At 37.8% G+C, this 12302-nt stretch overlaps 1 non-coding gene across 1 annotated transcript; it reads right to left on the reverse strand.

Annotated features, from left to right (window-relative positions):
• Positions 1–10189: 10189 nt before the first annotated feature.
• Positions 10190–10296, reverse strand: LOC141722500 (small nucleolar RNA R71). The gene has a single exon (XR_012575517.1). It is a non-coding gene; the product is annotated as a small nucleolar RNA R71 (small nucleolar RNA).
• Positions 10297–12302: the final 2006 nt, after the last annotated feature.

Here is a 12302-nt window from a genome sequence, read left to right on the forward strand (position 1 = left end):
GAGGTTAACATCTCGGGGGGTTGTCGAATGACAGGTGCATGCTTCTGACAATTATCACACCTCTTCACATACTCTTTGGCATCGGCCATCATCTCTGGCCAATAGAAGCCTAAAAGATTTATCTTATGAGCCAGTGCTCTGCCCCCCAAGTGTTGCCCTCATATACCTTCATGTACTTCTTCAAGAGCCAAGCTTGCCTCATCAGGCCTGAGACATCTTAAGTAAGGAACTAAATAAGATCTTTTGTACAAAATCCCATCTATCAAGGAGTATCTCAGTGCTCGAACAGCCAACTTCCGTGCTTCAGTCACGTCGTTTGGCAGCCAACCAGTTTGAATATGGGCTTTAATGAGATCTATCCATGACGTCCCCAGCCCTATAGGAGCTATAAGCTTAACATCAATGCTCCGTGTCTTCAGAACGTAGAAGTATACACTTCCTGAACTTTCCTCTATCTCAGATGAAACAAACTTTGACAATACATCTGCTTTCACATTTTCCTCCCTTGGGATGTGCTCAACATGGCATTCATCAAATTGGCTCATCACAGCTCTTACTAGGCGGACATACTTAGCCATCGTATTATCCCTTGCCTCAAACTCTCCCTTCACCTGGGATATGACCAACTTCGAGTCTCCACAGTGAAGGGTTTTTAGCAAATAAACGCAGCGAAAACGTAAATTTAAATCTTAAAAAACCAAAACCCTCCGCAGGATCCATGCGAAAAATAATATTTAATTCGTAGTTCAGTATGTTTACCTTAAGAAGCTTTATGTTAATAGAAAGATGGAGGTCTTTAATGGCGATCCAAAAACGATGATCGGAGATCCTTAGCAGCTGCTCCTCAAGTGTGAACCACTCCACCGGTATCCACCAAGAAAAAACGATGTAATGAAGGAGGAGGAGATGGAGAGAATTAGGATTTTGTAAATCTTTTTGGTTGAGGCAAAAATAGGGTTTATAATAGTATATTTATAGGCAAAATTTTCAGCTGAAAATTTTCCCATAAAATATTATTATTATTAACCCTTTATTATTCTCACTAATAATTAAAACACCTTTTAATTATTAATCCTTTTTCTAAACTCTTTAGAAATAATTCTCTCACTTAATTTAATTTCCAAAAATTAAATTTTTAATTAATAATATTAAGAACCTTTTCTTAATTAATTTATAATCAATTAAATCTCATTTAATCAATTATTAAATTTGCCAATTAATTATTTATTTCATAAATAAATAATTATCAGCCACTATTAATTAATTCCTCCACCATTAATTCATTCTCTTTTATGGTATGACCCTGTAGGTTCAATATTAAGCCGGTAGTAGAAATAAATAATAATAAAACTATTTTATCATTATTTATATAAATTCTCTAATTCATTAAATATGATTAATTAATTAATCATATTTATTCTACATCGTGAGGGATACTTCTCAGCATATCGCGACTATCCGGATAATACGAATTCACTACTTAGAATACCAAGAACCTATTCAGTGAGTAGTTTCCGTACAATTAATTCCTTCTACCCTGCAATGTCACAATTAAATACAAGGCATGGAACTTGTGTCAAGTCTATCTTATTTAATCACTTACTTTCCCATTCACTATGCTTAGTTCTATTTAATGTAAATTAGAAACTCCTTTCTAATTTCATTCACTCTGGCCAGAGATTCCTGAACTAACATAAGTGGATCAGCATTGAACATTCTCTTCCTATACTTGAAGGGGTAGATCCTTTATTGATCATACACTATCTTCGTGTACAAATTCCTATACCCAGTAGAGCCCTTATAATTGTCCCTTGAGACTAAGAACTAACCCAAAGTATAGTTCAGTGTACACAAGATGACTATGATGACCTCAAGTCTAAGGATACTTGTACAACTATCACTATGTGAACAACTGCTGACACGTGAGTGAACTACATCAGTTGTTCAGCTGTGTGAGCCATGTTCAGTGAACTTATTGTATAATAAGCACCTACATACTAGCTATAGTGTCACCACACAAATGTCTATGAGAACTGATATCCTTCATAATGAAGCAAGCATAGTATGTACCGATCTTTGCGGATTATTAATTACCAGTTAGTAATCCTACGACCAGAAACTATTTAAGTTTAGAGTTATCATCTTTTAGGTCTCATTATTATGATCTCATCACAATCCATAAAAAGCTTTACTCTAAACTGTGGTATATCTTATTTAAACATTTAAATAGATAGAGCCCGCAATAAAAACAAAACAAGCCTTTTATTAATATCAATGAAATCAAAACAAATTATATAAAAGTTATTCCTAAATCCTCATACATGATTGGACTTAGGACATATCTCTTTCAATCTCCCACTTGTACTAAAGCGAATCACTCTGGTATCTAATAACCATCTTGTCTTTATGACGATCAAAGTGACTCTGAGAAAGTGGCTTTGTGAGTGGATTTGCTACGTTGTTATGTGTGTCAACTCTCTCGACGTTGACATCTCCTCTTTCAACAATCTGAATTGCACCACCATTCAGAGTAAACACGTACCCTGACATGGATTTGCTATCACTTTCTAATTGAAAACTAGAGTCAGTATAACCCTCTATTTTCAACTCAGATTCACCACCAAAAACAAGAAAAATGTCCTGAGTCCTTCGCAAGTACTTAAGGATGTTTTTCACTGCTTTCTAGTGGTCTTCACCTGGATTGGAATGATATCTGCTCGTCACACTAATTGAATAAGCAACACCAGGCCTTGTACACAACATCGCGTACATGATAGATCCTATTACTGAAGCATAAGGAATTTTACTCATATGCTCTCTTTCCTCAGGTGTCTTAGGAGACATTTTTTCGGAAAGGGACACTCCATGGCTCATCGGTATGAGACCTCTTTTGGAGTTTTCCATGCTAAACCTTTTAAGCACTTTCTAGATGTATGTACCCTGGGTAAGACCTATCATTCTTCTAGATCTATCTCTATAGATCTTCATACCGAGAATGTATGATGCTTCTCCCAAGTCCTTCATGGTGAAGTTCTTTGATAGCCATACTTTGACTGATTGTAGCATCGGCATATCATTTTCTATAAGAAGTATGTCATCCACATACAATTCAAGAAATGTTACCGCGCTCCCACTAACCTTCTTGTAGACACATGGTTCATCTATGTTTTTGATAAAACCAAACTCTTTGATTGTCTCATCAAAATGGATGTTCCATCTACGAGAAGCTTGCCTTAAACCATATATGGTTCACAGCAGCTTACACACTAGGTGTTCATTTCCCTTGGAAAGAAATCCCTTTGGCTGTGTCATATACACTTTCTCCTCAAGTTCCCCATTGAGGAAGGCCGTTTTCACGTCCATTTGCCAGATCTCATAGTCGTAGTAAGCAGCAATCACAAGCAAAATCTGAATTGATTTTAACAGGGCTACAGGAGAAAAAGTTTCATCAAAGTCAATCCCTTGCCTTTGTTTGAATCCTTTTTCCATGAGCCTGGCCTTATAGGTCTCCACCTGGCCATCTGCTCCAATCTTTCTTTCGTATACCCACTTGCACCCAATAGGCTTAACACCTTCAGGCGCCTCAACCAGAGTCCATACTTGGTTGGTATACATAGATTCCATTTCGGATTTCATGGCACTATGCCATTTCTCTGAGTCAACACTACTCATAGCCTCATTATAGGTCACAGGGTTATCATCATCAATGATTGACAACTCATTGTCATTCTCAATGACAAGGCCATAATACCTCTCAGGTTGGCGAGGCACTCTCCCTGTCCTACGAATGGGCTGTTCCACAGAAGGTTGTTCAGTCCGAACAGGTGTTTCCACTTGATCCATAGTAGTTTGTGCTTCTTGAACTTCATCAAGTTCAATTTTGCTCCCACTGTTTCCTTCAAGGATAAACTCCTTTTCCAAGAAGGTAGCATGTCTGGAGACAAACACCCGATGATCGGTGTAAAAGTAATACCCCAAAGTCTCTTTAGGATATCCCACAAAATTACATTTTATGGATCGAGATTCCAGCTTATCTGGGTCAACTTTCTTAACATAAGCTGGACATCCTCAAATCTTAACGTGTTTAAGACTCGGTTTCCTTTCTTTCCATATCTCATATGGTGTTTGAGGAACAGATTTGGAAGGCACCTTATTCAGTAAATATGCTGAGGTTTCCGATGCATAACCCCATAGGAATACTGGAAGATTCGCATAGCTCATCATGGACCGAACCATGTCTAACAAAGTTTAATTTCTCCTTTCAGATACCCCATTTAACTGTGGAGTATATGGAGGAGTCCACTGGGAGACTATAACATTTTCTTTAAGATAATCTAGAAACTCTCCATTCAAGTATTCACCACCTCGATCTAATCGAAGAGTTATAATACTGTATTTCGTTTGTTTCTCCACTTCATGTTTATATTCTTTGAACTTTTCAAAGGCTTCAGACTTGTGTTTCATCAAATACACATATCCGAATCTAGATCTATCATCTATAAAAGTAATGAAGTAGGAAAATCCACCCATGGCTTGCATAGACATTGGTCCACATAAATCTGTGTGTACCAATCATAGAAAATCTGCAGCCCTCTCTCCATGTCCACTAAATGGAGATTTGGTCATTTTACCCAATAGACAAGACTCGCATGTAGGATATGATTCAAAATCAAAGGGGTCAAGTAACCCTTCCTTATGCAATGTCCGCAGTCTATTTTCACTAATATGACCTAGCCTACAGTGCCACAAATAGGTCAGATTTTCATCATCTCATTTTCTTTTATTAGTTTGTTCAATCTGAAGTAAATCATGCTCTACGTCACATACATACAGACCATTATTTAAAATGCCACATCCAAAAAGAACATTATCTCTAAGGATAGAACATTCATTATTCTTAATAATAAATGAAAAACCATCCACATCCAACATAGGAATAGAAACAATATTCCTCACAATAGAGGGAACGTAATAACAATTATTCAAAATAATAGTCTTGCCCGTAGGCATATGTAAACTAAATGATCCTACAGATATGGCCACAACCCTTGCTCCATTGCCCATACGTAGAATAACCTCATCTTTTTCAAGAGTCCTACTTCCCTTTAGTCCATGCAATGAATTGCAAATATGAGAACCACAGGCGGTATCTAATACCCAAGTAGAAATTTGACCTAGTGACATATTAACTTCGATCATGAACATGCCTGAATCAGAAGCGGTAGTCTTACTACCCTTCTTCTTCTTCAATTCTGCAAGGTAAACCTTGCAGTTCCTCTTCCAGTGCCCCAACTTGTTATAGTGAAAACAAACAGCTAAATTAGGACCAGTCAACTTGTGAGCATCTAGTATGCTCCGGAGTGATAGTGCAGAAGACATGACGAATATAGTAAATCTGTAAATGATAAACACATAACAACACTTAGCAAATATTCAATTTCATTTCAAAACACTATATAAATAGGGTCTTTATTTATAAGTGTCTCCCACTAGTTTATCTAATTTTTTCAACCCCCTAAATGAAAATTAAGCATTCATAATGCTAGTGGAAATAGGGATCCTACATTCCATCACACAACCTCGGCTGTAATATCCTGGATATATCGTGTAATTTTTTTTGCTAATAGATAATTATTATATGTGTTCAGTATCTATTCTGTGAATTATTTGTTAAGTGTTAAATGTGTTTGGATGTTTAAAAATAATATTAATTGAGTATTTTAATTTTTATATGTCCAAAATAAAATATAAATAATTGTCATATCTTCCTAATTATTTTTATGATGATTTATGATTTTATAGGAAATATATGGATTTTATAAAATCTTTTTCCTAGTATTTAAAAACTATTTTATACAATCGGGAACCAACCGACGTCATCCGTTTTTACGTTTTTATAACCCAAAACTCTTCCGAGAACTCCTTGCTAAGAACGTCAAATGACGGAATCGATATTTCTGGCAATAAGTTGTGAAGAATTGATATCATTTGAGATAAGAGGATTTGACATTATTCTAAGGAGTGGATTAACTATTCAAGTGTGATGCCCAGGTAGACCGTCGTGATGAAAGATAGTTCTGAAGACGCCAAATGAGAACATGAAGAAGTTTAGAGGACAAAGGAAAGTAAAGAACTTGTTATGAATGATTTAAGATTACAGCGACCAAAATATAAGTGCTATGGCGATTATAAATAGGAGTCAGGAGCAAACCGAACTTGAAAATTTTACAGTCTCAAGATATGTTTCCAGACGAGTTACCAATAATTCCTTTAGATAAAGAAAATGCATTTATGATTGATTTAGCACCCGAAATGAAGCCAGTGTCCAAAGCCCCGCACAGAATGGCACCAGATAAAATAAAGGAGTTACCAGAGCAAACGCAGGAGATAATTAGAAGAAAAAGCAACTGGACCTAGCGTACCCCTAAAGTGCATCGTCACAATTTGTTAATAAGAAAGATGGAAGTGTGAGATTATGTGTTAGCGAAAGCTCAACAAGTTTACTCTCAAGAGCAGATATATGTTACCTCGAACCAATGATTTATTTAATTAAATGAAGGAAGCAAGGTATTTTTATAAGATTGATTTAAGACTGGGTATATTACCAAGTGAAGATTGAACTTATGGACATATCAAAGATAATTTTCAGAACTCAGTACTATTGCTATAAAATTCTAGAAATGTTAGTTGGATGAACTGATATACCGGTGATATTTAAATTTGATGAGTAGAATATTGAAGGAGGAATCTGGATAAGATGTACTTGTGTTACTTAAGAAGAACCATGCAACCTATACAATGATAGCTGAAGAGTCAAAGAAGAAAGAAGCGGTATGAAAAGTTTACCAGGTGAAAACTTTAATGGCAGGAAGTATAATTCTTAGCATAGACAGTCAGTAAGAAGGAGACAAAAGGGGATTCAGCAGAAAAATTTAAAGATAGTATGAATGAAGAAAGACCAAAAGCACCATCAAAAGTAAGAAGTTTTATTATTAGCCGATTATTATTGGAAATTTGTTCAAGGTTTCTTAAAAGATGCAGTACCTTTGACGAAGCTAATCAGGAAAAGCAAGAAATTTTTATAAAGTGGAGAAGGGTGAAGAAAGTTTTGCGAAGTTAAATGAGAGAATTGTTGCGACACCTGTTTTATCAACTGGAAAGTATTAAGGAGATTCGATAGTTCATAGTAATGCTTCTCATGAGGGAATTGGATGTGTGTCGATGCGGCACAATAAAGTATTGTATATGCATCCAGACAACCGAAACCTTATGAGCAGAAGTATCCTACTCATAATTTGGGACTAGCAGTAATAATATTCGCTTTGAGAGATTGGGAAATATGATATGTATGGAGAAAGGTGTAAGATCTATACGGACCATAAGAGTTTGAAGTATGAACTCCCGAGGAAAAGCAAATGTAGTGGCAAGAGATAAGTAAGAAGGAGAGAGGATGAACATAGGGACTGCACCAGAAGAATTATCTATAGAATTCAAGAAATTGTAATTGGAAGTCAGGGTTCATGATCCAAAAGGAGTAAGAATGTATAGTATGACTTTTCAGTCAGAGTTGTTAGAGAATATAAGGAAGTGTTAGGAAGAGGTAATGGATCGGGATATAAATTGTTTGGTAGGTGAAGAATTGTGCACGTAAAAAGGATGATCAAGGTATTCTTAGGTTTCTTCTAGAATTTGGATTCCACCAGTGACGGATTTGAAGAATGAAATTTTACAGAAAGCTTATAACTCAAGGTATTCAATCCATCCAGAGAGTACCAAGATGTATAAAAATTTAAAGGAAAATTATTGGTGGCCAGATATGAAGAGTGAAATTGGGGAATGGATTAGCAGATGTTATATATGTCAAAGAGTTATAGTAGAGCATCATAGACCAAGTGGATTGCTACAACCATTGGAGGTTCCAGAGTGAAAGAACGATCCAGACAATCGAAGACATGTTACGTGTTTATGCTATTGATTTCAAAGGAAGTTGGAACAAGCATTTACCTCTGGTAGAATTTGTTTACAACAACAGTTATCATGCCAGTATTGGGATGCCACCTGATAAGTGGCATTTTATACCACTTAGAACGTCTTAAAATGGCTTAAATTGGTGTCTTGAAATCAAGTATTTTGTGTATTTGATGCGTTTTTCTAGTGTTTATGCATTTCAGGGTATTAGTTGCATTTCAGAGGAGGAATCATCAAGAATAAGCCTTGGCATGTGTTCACCATTGAGAGAGGAAAAGAACGGGCAGATTACGGCGAAGAAACGGAGCAAACCTGGAAATTTTCCAGTAGGGTCCTGCGCGCCCGCGCAGCAATGCTTAGCGGCTGCGCAGCAGCCTTGCGCGCCCGCGCAGAAATGCTGAGCGGCCGCGCAGGGTCGGGGAAAAAGATATATTATTTTAGACTTCTACTTCTGTTTGGCTTCCAACTTCTATGTAATCTGAGTTTTATGGGACTATTATATAGGTAGATTTGAGACATTTTTCACAGAGTATTAAGAGGAGATTATGTTTTAGATTGTGTTTTGCAAGAAGCGAAGGAGATAAGGAAGAAGACCGATTTAGCACACATCAACGAAGAGGAAGCATATATTCTTGTGATTCTTGTTTTGTTGTAACGTTGGATGCTAGTTTTCTTGCTTTGACTTATTTACTCTTGTGACGTACTCTGTTTTAATATAATCAGTTTAGTTGTTATTTTCTTGTGTTTGTTTATCATGATTTCATATGAACCCATGATGGCGATAAGTTCTATTATGGGCTAATCGTGATCATGGGGTTGCAACGGATTTATTATGGAATTCTTTAGTTAATTGTTTAATACTTTAGTATGTGATGATTGCATGATATCTAGTATTGGTTGTGCGTATTCGTCTTATGTGCGTCGCGAACATATAAGATAGGGTGTTAATCTCTTATGAAGCGACGGTGGATCTTGAGATTTAGAACTTGCCATGCTAGAATAGGTTCATGTACGTTGTGCATGATTAGTGGGTAACTCTAACAGTTTTATTTGCCCTATGTAATCAAAAATGAATAACTTGTGCTTAAATCGTTATGTTGTCAATTTCTGTAGACATATAGGAACTCAACATAATTGATGACTATTCAACTTCTATCTTAATTGTGGATGTTTGGTAGAATGGTATTAGTACAATGAAAGTTGGCTTTTATCAGTTTTGTGTTATTCGATTAATATCATCACTATCACATGCTAAAGGTAATAACAATGGCTATAGAAGGAAGTAATAATGAAGTTGTGATCTCATGAGTGTTTTATTATTGATAAATTGAAGTGTTAGTTAAGTGGTTAATTAAGTAGTTAATTATAGTTAATATTTAATCAACAATTTTAAGTGTTATTATCTTAACATTGAGAAGTAGTTATACATTGGTGAGTGAGTTAAATTAGACAATAAATTAGTCTGAGTCTCTGAGGGAACGAACTAGAAAGTATTCTATATTACTTGCGAACGCGTATACTTGTGTGAATATTAGTGCGTGATTTCGCCCTAACAAGTTTTTGGCGCCGCTGCCGGGGACTCGGCGTATTTGTTTAGTTTATGTACTTACCATCATTGGTCATTAGGACTCAGTGATTAGGACGTAGTAGTTAATTACTCTTTTCGGTTGTGTTTCAGGTACTTTAGCAAACGTTTATGCAAACTCGTTCTCGTGCTCGCAAGAGGACCTTAGATACAGCTGAGGAGAAAGACAAAGTTCTTGATACACCGGAGAAGTTAGATTTCGAGGATTCGGATTCAGGAACTGAGCAGAAAGAACCAGTAAATATGGGAGATCGTATTGTTCAAGCTGATCCAGCTCTTATGGATTTTTCTCGGCCTAAAATTGATGACATTCAGTCAAGCATCCTTCATCCGGCTATTCAAGCTAACACCTTTGAAATCAAGCCGAGCACTATTCAGATGGTGCAGAATTCTGTTTCTTTTGGAGGAGCGGCAACTGAAGACCCCAACATGCACATAAGGAATTTTGTCGAGATCTGCAGCACTTTTAAGTATAATGGCGTGACTGATGAGGCTATCAAGTTGAGGCTTTTCCCATTCTCACTGAGGGATAAAGCTAAAGACTGGTTACATTATGAACCAGCTGGGTCAATCACTACGTGGCAAGATCTTGCGCAAAAGTTTCTGGTGAAGTTTTATCCAATGGCAAAGACTGCTGCTATGAGGAGTGCTCTTACTCAGTTTGCGCAGCAACCTACAGAATCTATGTGCGAGGCTTGGGAACGCTACAAGGTAATGTTAAGAAAATGTCCACATCATGGAATGCCGGATTGGATGGTAATCACTGGTTTTTATAATGGTTTGGGGGCCCAATCTCGGCCCATGCTCGATGCAGCAGCTGGAGGCGCCTTATGGGCTAAAAGCTATACTGAGGCGTATAATCTTATCGAGACGATGGTTGCAAATGAGCATCAAAACCCAACTCAGAGGATGACGTCAGGCAAGGTAGCAGGTATTCTGGAAGTTGATGCAGCCACCGCTATTGCAGCCCGGCTCCAAGCGCTATCAATGAAGGTTGATTCTTTGGCTACGTATGGAGTTAATCAAATAGCTATGGTTTGTGAGCTTTGTGCAGGTTCTCATGCTACGGATCAGTGTTCTCTTGTCAACGAATCTGTTCAGTATGTGAATAATTATCAGCGACAACAGCAGCCTGTGCCAGCGACCTATCATCCTAACAACAGAAATCATCCAAATTTCAGCTGGGGGAATAATCAGAATGCTATTCAGCCACCATATCAGCAAGGAGTGAGTAAACAGTTTAACCCACCTGGATTCCAGCAACCACAGCAGTATGCTACAAGGCAATCATATCCTCAACAGGGAAGTGCAGCTGCACCTACTAGTGCTGATTTTGAGGAACTTAAGCTGTTGTGTAAGACTTAGGCGGTTTCTATCAAGACCTTGGAAAATCAAATCGGTCAATTAGCCAATGCAGTGCTCAAACGTCAACCTGGCACTCTTCCCAGTGACACGGAAGTACCAGGCAGGAAGGAAGCTAAAGAGCAAGTCAAGGCTATTACCTTAAGGTCTGGAAAAGTAGCTGATGCTGAAAAGGCAAAAGAAGTCGAAGCTGAAGTTAGAGATGAAGAATCTAAGCAAAAGGAGAAAGCGGCGGAACCAAGGAAGACTACTGTTGAACACACTCTGCCTGAGGCTAATACAAGGGAGAAACAGATCTATCCTCCACCACCTTTTCCTAAGAGATTGCAGCAACAAAAGCTGGATAGACAGTTCGGGAAGTTTCTGGAGGTGTTCAGGAAACTTCACATCAATATACCTTTCGCTGAGGCTCTGGAACAAATGCCTAGTTATGCGAAGTTTATGAAGACTATTCTTTCAAGGAAGGTGAAACTGGATGACCTTGAAACCGTTGCTCTCACGGAAGAATGCAGCGCGGTTCTGCAACAAAAGTTACCACCAAAACTGAAAGATCCAAGAAGCTTCACCATTCCTTGCACCATTGGCAATCTAACTTTTGACAAGTGCCTTTGCGATTTGGGAGCAAGCATTAATCTGATGCCGTTGTCGATCTTTAAAAAGCTGGATCTTCCTGATCCAAAACCCACATACATGTCGCTACAATTGGCTGACCGTTCCATTACTTACCCAAGGGGCATAGTTGAGGATGTGCTCATCAAGGTGGATAAGCTCTTCTTTCCTGCAGATTTTGTTATTTTAGATTTTGAGGAAGATAAGAAGATTCCCATAATCTTGGGGAGGCCTTTCTTGGCTACTGGCCGTACCTTGATAGATGTGCAAAAAGGGGAACTTACTATGCGGGTCCAAGATCAGGATGTGACCTTCAACGTATTCAAGGCAATGAAATTCCCTACAGAAGATGAGGAGTGCTTAAAAGTGGATGTGATTGATTCTGCGGTTACTTCGGAACTCGATCACATGCTAATGTCTGATGCATTGGAAAAGGCCCTAGTGGGGGAATTTGACAGTGATGATGAAGATAGCAAGAGCAATTACAATATCTGAACGCTTCTTCCTGGAAGCGAAAGCTGGATATACCATTTGAATCTCTTGGTACTTCTGACCTCAAGAACGCTGAAGGGAAGCTCAAACCATCAATAGAGGAAACGCCTACCTTGGAGCTCAAACCATTACCTGAACACTTGAGGTATGCTTTTTTAGGTGATTCATCTACGTTACCTGTTATTATTTCAGCTGACCTTTCAGGTAGTGAGGAAGACAAGCTCTTAAGGATGTTGAGAGAATTCAAATCGGCTATAGGATGGACCATAGCAGACATCAAGGGGAT

This window comes from Apium graveolens, chromosome 4, assembly GCF_009905375.1.
Source record: "Apium graveolens cultivar Ventura chromosome 4, ASM990537v1, whole genome shotgun sequence".
Taxonomy (NCBI): domain Eukaryota; kingdom Viridiplantae; phylum Streptophyta; class Magnoliopsida; order Apiales; family Apiaceae; genus Apium; species Apium graveolens.